The 9,616-nt window shown below is 45.2% G+C and overlaps 1 long non-coding RNA gene across 1 annotated transcript; it reads right to left on the bottom strand.

Moving 5' to 3' along the window:
- Positions 1–307: 307 nt before the first annotated feature.
- LOC141548536 (uncharacterized) lies at positions 308–3,513 on the bottom strand. Its single transcript, XR_012483994.1, has 3 exons — positions 3,272–3,513; positions 3,054–3,153; positions 308–1,153 (listed from the first exon to the last, which is right to left on the bottom strand). It is a non-coding gene; the product is annotated as an uncharacterized LOC141548536 (long non-coding RNA).
- Between the last annotated feature and the right edge of the window lie 6,103 nt (positions 3,514–9,616).

Below are 9,616 nucleotides of genomic sequence, written 5' to 3'. Positions count from 1 at the left end.
CACAGTGCCGGCTGGGGGGGGGTGCCCGGAAAGGGCCAATGGGGATGCCACGGGGGCGGATTGTCTGAGACAGGTGCCCTTGAGGACTTGGGGGCGTGAGGGGGGGGTACTCTGGATTGCCCACGAGTGAGTGGCGGAGCACATCCTGTGTGGATCCCTTGGGGACAGGAGTACATGAATCCCGTCCGGCTCGGACCCCACGTGCAGCAGGCCTGAGTAAGGAGGCGGGGGTTAGGAAATCCTGTAGCGGGTTCCATTCTCCCGCCCTTGGCCCCAGGCGCAGTGACGAAGCTGGCTCTCTCAAGTCCGTTACCAATGGCCAGGGGCGGATTTATTTCAAATTGGAGAGTCCCAAAGAGTATCCCACCCCAGATCTCCAGACGGCTTTTCGAAAAGACTCCATCCTCCCCACTTTCTACCTCGGAGAACCCCGAGCTCCTCTGGACCCCACACGGGAAGCCTGCTCCGTGGAAACCGCCGAGAGAGGGGCAGCCCTACTGAACTGGGGATCCGCTTCCTCCCTGGTGCAACGAGGCTGGAAGATTCTGCATCGCAGTGTTTGGGGCCAGGCTCTAGCTCCCTGCTCACTGAGTCTTCACGTGGGAAGCAGCTAGAGCTCGTCGAACTCCCGTTCTGCCCCTCAGAAGAGTGAGGTGTTTAGCCTAGTACCTAAGGACCCAGTTCCCTCCTTACCTGCTCCGCCTCCCTCCACCCGGCCCCGCCTTCTGAGACTAAAGTCCCCGCCCCCAAGTTCAGCCCTCTGTAGGTGAGCCTAGGCTCCACCCTCTCCTGAAGGCCCCCATCCCGTCTTTGCAGGACCCTCCTCCCGCCACCGGTGGCCCTACCCTCAGAAAGTGGTTCCAAGTCCCACCCCTGCTTCCCGGCCCCGGCCCCGCCCCCTCCATGCAGACCCAGGCTTCAGAAGGAGTTGTAAAGGCCCCGCCTCCAGCTCCATAAAGATTCCGAGGAAAACCTAGGAGGGTTTTCCCTGGCCCCGCCTCCAGTAGGTGACATCAGCTCAGAGAGTGGTGTAGACGTAGACACAGACGAGCACCAGCAGGTTGAGTGCTGTGCCTACTAGGCCCAGCAGCGCCAGCAGCCTCTCTTCTCTCTCCGGTTCCGGGGGCTCGTCCATCCGCAGTCTCCCCTCCTCCTGAAGAAATCACAAGAGCAGCTGGGGAGGGGTCCGGGAGAGGGCGGGGCCGAGAAAGAGGCCCAATCCCCACCCACCCCCATCCCCCCGGCTCTCGGGGTCATGCCCAAGGTCTCATCTCTCGTCTCTTACTCCCGCCCCTCCCTCAGGAGTAAAGGGACCGAGGAAGACAGAGATGAGACGGAGGCACCCCGAGACAGGCTGGGTTGAAGGGCAATGACACGACGAATAGAGCCACGTGGTTTGGGAGGATCCAGAGAAACAGCAAGCCCTCAGGGGCAGAGGGCGGGACACCGACGGAGCTCGGGAGGGACTGAGGCCGTCTCCCTCCCCCGCCCGTCTTCTCTCACTCACGGGGTCGCCCAAAGCCGGGGACCCTGAGTGCTGGCCGAGGCCCCTCCTCGCTCCTCGTCCCTGTGATGCACCACGGCAAAATCCCTGCCATTCCAGGGCCAGCTCAGGTACAAGCCCCAGAAAGCCTTGGGGATCCCTCTGGTCCTCCCTCTCCCTCCAGTCGAAAGCAATGTCTCATCTCCTCCATTCTCCCCTGACCCTGACCTTGTCCAGCCTGGCCCTGGGCTTGGAGTCATGAGGTCTGAATTTGGGTCCCACCTCAATGACTTCCTCTGTGTCATTGGACACATCGCTAACCTCCAAGCTTCTGTAAAAGGGACCGTGGTGATCCTTGCCTTCCCTGTTTTCTGTGAAATCATGTTTTATGAATTACTGTTTTGGTTTGTGTCTGACTGAAAGCCTCTACTAGCCCACGAGCACTCAGGGCCAGGTCTGGCCTTCCTTTCTCGTGTCCCCATGGCCTCTCCCAGGGACCTCTCTGTCCTGAAGAAATGCTTGTGGAATAAATGAGTGAAGGAGTGTTCACTGACACAGCCACAGCCACAGCCACACTGTTGCCCACTGGTACAGAGATAGGGGCAGATATCAGAGCTATCCAGACAGCTAAAGGAGGGCAGAACCGTGCAGACATGTGGACACAGATATAAAGCCACAATTGTTCCCAAGTATACACACATACACACGCTCACAGAGGTGTACGTGAAGGGGGAGACACTGACTTATGCACACCCACATGCTCAAAGCTACAGGTACACACACAGTTACTCGAAGTACACACAAAAAGGCAGGAGTGCAAAGACAGGAAATGAAATACTCAAAAATATAGAGAATGACACACATGACATACACGGACACAACAATTATTCCCAGGGGCCCACGGACCCACCCAGAGAGAGCTACACCTCCACTGATGCCCAGAGACACAGATGTATCCACGTTCAGATATGTGCTCAATTGCAGATCCAAGCAAACATACAGAGAATAACATGCAAACTAGAGAGTAACATGCAAACCTGCAGAGTAACATGCAAACTACAGAGTAACATGCAAACCTGCAGAGTAACATGCAAACTACAGAGTAACATGCAAACCTGCAGAGTAACATGCAAACTACAGAGTAACATGCAAATCTACAGAGAGTAACATGAAAACTACAGAGTAACATGCAAACATATAGAGTAACATGCAGATCTGCAGAGAGTAACATGCAAACATAGAGAGTAGCATGCAAACCTGCAGAGTAAGATGCAAGCACACAGAGAGTAAGCTCTGAGAAGCACAAACCCGATTACTCCAGACACATGCAAACGTGCAGAAGTTCATACACCAGGGACACAGAGAGGGCACAGACTCAGCCTCGCACAGCCAGTGTTGCACACTGCTACAAGGAGATCTCCACACACGGTGACACAAAGAACAGCCGCGGTTACACACAAGTGCACACAGACACACTCGGAGAATGGGACTTGCTCCAGGGAGAGAGGAAAGATGAAGGGAAGAGGACAAATGGGGAGGAGAGGGAGGGGGCGGGTCCCTGGGCCCTCACCAGGCGCAGCATCGGCCCCTGCTCCTCGTCTCAGCATTAGCTGGTGTCTCCTCTTCCTCCTTGGTCCCCAGATGCAGCCGCCGCCAGGGCTCCCCGGAGCCTATGGGAGGGAGGCCCCGTGAGTGCGCGCTGCGCCCCGGGAATGGAGATGGAGAGCCGTGTGTGTGTGTGTGTGTGTGTGTGTGTGTGTGTGTGTGTGTGGTCCCCGGCCCCCGTACCTGCTGTTTCCAGGCCAGGACTCCGGAGCCCTCTACCTTCAAGCGGGCCTTCTCGCCCCTGCCCCAGGCTGCCCTGCCACCCCAGACCTCCGCCTCTCCTCTTGCCCGGAGGTGGGGAGGGGGAGGCAGGTCAGCCTCTTTTTGGGCTTAGCCAAACCCTCCTCCTCCCGGCCTGGAAGCCCTGCCCTCGGCGGCCCCGCCTCTGAAAATAAGGAGGAGTCCAACTCAACCCCACCTCCCAATTCAAGGAGGATTCTGTTTCCCGCCCCCCAACCCCCAACCCCGGTCCTTAGCTCTGGGAGGATTCTGTACCCCTGGCTCCTCCTCCTTTGAGTCATCACAACTGCACTCTCTGGTTGCTAAGCAACTGCATCATGATCCTAGTCCATGGGAAGGAGAAGGGAGAAAAATTGGAATGGACAGTTACTGGACCCCAGTGACCCTTCTGGGTCAACCCCACCTTCTTGAATTCTTACTCCGAGATTCTAGGATATATTCTAGACTTGAGATCTAGGTCACCACTTCCCAGGTTCTAGGCAGCCTGCCTGTGATATGGCAGTAGCTGGTATGATCTTAGAATGCATCAAAAGGCATGCCTTCCAGGAAAAGGAATGAGGAGATGATGACCCTGCATCCTTTGCCCTGGTCAGACCATAGCTGAGTGCTACAATTTAGGAAGGAGGTTGTTAAATTGGAGAGCGGAGATTTGAATTGGGATGCAATCAGGATGTGACTAGGAGAAGGAGCTGGGGATCTTTAGCAGGGGAAAGAGCAGATTGGGGTGGGGCAGGAGAGCGCGACAAGAGATCTGTTTTCAAATATTTCAAGGACTAACACATGGCAGATAGATGAGATTTGCTCTCTTTGGTTCCAGAGAAGCAGTGGAAGAGAAAGTTTAGGAATTTCATATATCCGAAGGAAAAACCCAAAGCTTTCTAACGACTGGAGCTGTCCATAATTAGAATGGATTGTCTGAAGAGGTGATGATTGAAAAGGACTATGGGAGAAGGACATACTGCAAGTCCATGGGGAGGCTAGATGATCATTTGGAAGGTGTGTTGTGGTGGGGATTCTTTGTCAGATATGGATTGGACTAGATGACTGATAAATGGACCTTCTAAACCAAAATTCTTTGTAGCTAGGATTCTGCTAGGTCCTCCTGGTCTTCAAATTCAGGATTCTCTTCTGTTCTCGAGTCTTGAGGTTCTAGGTCACCGAGTGTTCCAAATGCACTGAAAGCTAGAATGTCTTTGCTGTATTCTCGGTAGTGAAGATATACGTATTCTACTTTTAGGATACCAAGTTTTAGCAATTTAGGTGCATCTGAGACATTTGAGCCTTTGATAATTGTTTAATTGAATTGGCTTTTCTAGACTTCATATTCTCAGAATAGGAAGGGACCTAAGGGGATCTAGTCTGACCTGTACTTGCATGCACATCCATGCCTGCAACATCAGTGACAAGTCACCTAAGCCCTGATCAATAGTGAGGAAGTTGTCATCTCCCTAGAAAGTTCATGTAACTGTGGAACGGATATCTTAGCTTAGAGGGCCGGGTTTTTCCCCTCCATTTGGACCTTAAAGAAGACCATCTTCAGGCTGTGGTGAATGCTCTTCATGAGCAGACATCTCTCTGTTTTACACGCCTTGCTGAATGTTAATAATTAAAGGATGGCTGGAATTATTTATGTGTTTTCATTTGCCAAAGACTCAGATATGATCTTAAAATAGGTACAAGAAATTGCTCAGTTTCTTTCAGGTTGCACTGTACCTTACCAAGTCAAATTGTTGTTGTTGATCAATAAACACAGAGGAATTTTGGATCATCTTCCCTTTGGAACCATTAGTGTAACTTCAAAGATATGGTCTAATGCAAAAAATAATGGGAAGTTAGATGATGAAGTAGACTGAATATCAGGTCTGCAGTCAAGAAGAACTGCATTTAAATCCTGTCTCTGACACTAATTATATGACTCTGGGCAAGTGACTTCATCCTGTTTACCTCAGTTTCCTTATCTGAAAAATGAGCTGGAGGAGGAAATCGAAATTCCCAAGAAAACCCCAAATGGGGTCTAGGAGACTTGGACATGACCAAACAACAACAACAACAAACAAAAAACAAAACAAACAAACAAACAAATACAGAAGCCTGCCTGTTTTCTTCTCCTATTTTCTTCAAGTATGCTTTCTATACATATAGATGTAATTTTCATAAAGATTGTAAAAAAAAATAGCTACTTGGTCTTTTGGCTAGAATCAGTGAAGATTTTAAAAGAAGAAGGAAGTAAACATGGGAATTAGCAGCTATCGACGAGAAGTCTTGCAGTCAACTTTTGGGGTAATAGCACTAATATTGTTGGCGATTTTTTTCTCGGCATTCTTTGGCACCTTCCCTTTATAAGAGATATCTTATAAAATTATATCTCGATGCTTTCCAGATTTTGTTTCTTCCATTATGGAATTCCTCCATGTAGACATGGTCTGGTTCAGCCTCTTTCCATAAATTAATCAGCATTTATTAAATACCAACTATATTTGAGAAATTTCCAGTTCCTTCAAATGACCCTTTAGTGGATGGAAACAGAGTTCGAGACTTATCTTTCTCTTTTGTACTAGAACTTAATATTCTATTTTTGGAGGTCTGATTTTTAATAGTGTTTTTTAAAATTATATGTAAAGACAACTTTTTGCCTTCATTTTTACAAAATTGTGAGTCTTAAATTTTTCTCCCTCTCTCACCTCTTCTCTTCCTAAAACAATAAGCAATTTGATATAGGTATTATATATACAATCATATAAATATATATGTGTGTGTATTTTCATATTATTCACTTTATAGAAGTTATAGTTATAGAAGTTATAGAAGAAACAAACCAAAAGGAAAAAAAAACATTAAAAAGTGAAAATAGTATGCTTTAATCTTTATTCAGAGTCCATCAGTTTTTTTTTTCCCCCCTCTGGATATAAATAACATTTTCTATAAAAATTCTTCGTATCACGGAACTTTTGAGAATTTAGGAGAGTTAGGGGCTGGTTATCATACAAGGTTGCTATTTTTGTATACAATGTTTTTTTCTTGGTTCTGTTCATTTCACTTTGTATCAGTTTACACAAGTCTTTCTAGCTCTTAGAACTTTTCATTCTAGCAAAAGGCTATAGTCAGATTAGACACCGCCACTCTGAAGGATTATGAGAGATTGTTTTTCCCAAGGGAAACTTGACCATTCAGTCCTCTCCCTCAATGAAAAACATCTGCTCAGCCTTTTGGAACCTTATAATTCTTCATATATTTCTTGTTCCTGGAATGTTCCAGTTGCTCCTAACTCCAACTGCCATTACTTCTCTTTTTGTCTTCTCAATTTGGCAAGAAAGACAATGAAATATTTGAATTTGTCCCATTTTTAATAAAGAACCTGGCTATAATATCTCTTTGCATGTCTCCTTTTGAGCTCTTCCCCATGGGCTTAAGAAGACAAATTGCCTTGGCTCAAAAAGAATGTGCAAAATACTGAACCAGTTCTCCAGTATAAGGTAAGAGATGCCCTCCATTCTCATCGTTCCTTCTTGCAGACCTTGCTCCAGTTTGTCATTCTCTTGCCTAAAATGTGACTTCTGCAAATACATACAGAACTCCAGATATAATATATCCCCTTTACTCAAAATTTTTTTTCTTTTTCTGAGGCTGGGGTTAAGTGACTTGCCCAGGGTCACACAGCTAGGGAGTGTTAAGTGTCTGAGACCAGATTTGAACTCGGGTCCTCCTGAATTCAAGGCTAGTGCTCTATCCACTGTGCCACCTAGCTGCCCCCCTTTATTCACATTTTAGCTATGCAGTTTGTTTCAGAAAAGCCTGAAAAGACTTATATGAACTGATGCTAACTGAAGTGAGCAGAACCAAGAGAATATTATATACAGCAACAAGAAGATTATGTGATGATTAATTCTGATGAATGTGGCTCTTTTCTACAGTGAGGTGATTCAAGATAATTTCAATAAAGTCGTGATGGAGAGAGCCATCCACATCCAGAGAGGACTATTAGGATGAATGTGGATCAAAGCATAGTATTTTTATGTTTTTTGTTTGCTTCTTTTTTTTTCTAGATGATTTTTATTGTACAGCATAATGAAGACAGACATAAATTTAGAAGAATTGCACATGTTTAACCTAGACTAGATTGCTTACTGTCTAGGAGAGGGGGATGGGAGGGAGGAAGGGAGAAAAATATGGAACATAAAGTTTTGTAAAGGTGAATGTTTTTTTTCTCTTTTTTTATTTAATTTTTTTTTAATTTTATACTTATAAATTTTTATGACAGTATATATGCATGAGTAATTTTTTAAATAACATTATCCCTTGTATTCATTTTTCCAAATTTTCCCCTACCTCCCTCTACTCCCTCCCCTACATGACAGGCAATCCCATACATTTTACATGTGTTACAGTATAACCGAGATACAATATACGTGTGTAAATCCAATTTTCTTGTTGTACATTAAGTATTAGATTCCGAAGGTATAAATAACCTGGGTAGATAGACAGTAGTGCTAACAGTTTACATTCATTTGCCAGTGTTCCTTCTCTGGGTGTAGTTGTTTCTGTCCATCATTGATCAGCTGGAAGTGAGTTGGATCTTCTTTATGTTGAAGATTTCCACTTCCATCATAATACATCCTCATACAGCATTGAAGTGTACAGCGATCTTCTGGTTCTGTTCATTTCACTCAGCATCAGTTGATGTAAGTCTCTCCAAACCTTTCTGAATTCATCCTGCTGGTCATTTCTTACAAAGCAATAGTATTCCATAACCTTCATATACCATAATTTACCCAACCATTCTCCAATTGATGTTTCTAGCTACTACAAAAAGGGCTGCCACAAACATTTTGGCACATACAGGTCCCTTTCCCCTCTTTAGTATTTCCTTGGGATATAAGCCCAATAGCAGCAATGCTGGATCAAAGGGTATGCACATTTTGATAACTTTTTGGGCATAATTCCAGATTGCTCTCCAGAATGGTTGGATTCTTTCACAACTCCACCAACAATGCATCAGTGTCCCAGTTTTCCCACATCCCCTCCAACATTCATCATTATTTGTTCCTGTCATCTTAGCCAATCTGACAGGTGTGTAGTGGTATCTCAGAGTTGTCTTAATTTGCATTTCTCTGATCAGTAGTGATTTGGAACACATTCATATGAGTGGATATAGTTTCAATTTCTTTGTCTGAGAATTGTCTGTTCATATCCTTTGACCATTTATCAATTGGAGAATGGTTTGATAAAATATAAATTAGGGTCAGTTCTCTATATATTTTGGAAATGAGACCTTTATCAGAACCTTTAACTGTAAAAATATTTTCCCAATTTGTTACTTCCCTTCTAATCTTGTTTGCATTAGTTTTGTTCAGAAACTTTTTAGTTTGATGTAATCAAAATCTTCTATTTTGTGATCTATAATGATCTCTAGTTCTCCTCTGGTCATAAATTTCTCCCGTCTCCACAGGTCTGAGAGGTAGACTATTCTCTGTTCCTCTAATCTATTTATGATCTCATTCTTTATGCCTAAATCATGGATCCATTTTGATCTTTTCTTGGTATATGGTGGATATAGTGTGGCATAGTGTGGATCCATATCTAATTTCTGCCATAAAAGTGAATGTTGAAAACTATCTTTGCATAGATTTGGAAAGAAAATAAAAATTAAATTAATTCAATTTTTAAAAATGCGAGCTGTGACTACGTTCTAGGCACCCAGTACTTTAGGTTGGACTTCATCCCTTCTCCCATTATGGAAGAAAACAGGCTTCACAGAAATGCAGAATCTTAGATGGCTCTCTTCATCACAAGATCATTGAAAGCGGCCTGAATCATGTCATTGTTGGAAAGAGTCACATCCATCAGAATTGATCATCGTATAATCTTGCTGTTGCCGTGTTCTCCTCATTTCACTCAGCATCAGTTCACGTAAGTCTCTCCAGGCCTTTCTGAAATCATCCTGTTGGTCGTTTCTTACAGAACAATAATATTCCATAACGTTTATATAGTATAACTTGTTCAACCATTCTCCAACTGATGGCCAGCCACTCAGGTTCCAGTTCCTTGCCACTACAAAAAGGGCTAGCATTCTCTTCTTGAACCCCTTTAGTACTAGGGGTATCACCACATCCTGAAGCAGTCCATTCCATCTTAGCTCAGGAAGGACAAAAGAGTGAGCAGGCCTTAAGTCGAGCTTCCCCTTAGTCCAGCATGCCCCCGTGGGAAACAGGAGATCTGCTTAGGCTCCCTCTGAGTGCCAGTGAGACTGGCCCATAGAACATCGGTGATGAAACGTGTCGGGTTTGCAAA

This window comes from Sminthopsis crassicaudata, chromosome X (genome assembly GCF_048593235.1).
Source record: "Sminthopsis crassicaudata isolate SCR6 chromosome X, ASM4859323v1, whole genome shotgun sequence".
Classification (NCBI taxonomy): domain Eukaryota; kingdom Metazoa; phylum Chordata; class Mammalia; order Dasyuromorphia; family Dasyuridae; genus Sminthopsis; species Sminthopsis crassicaudata.
The sequence above is the reverse complement of the archived record's forward strand: the minus strand, read 5'-3'. Positions and strand labels throughout refer to the sequence as shown.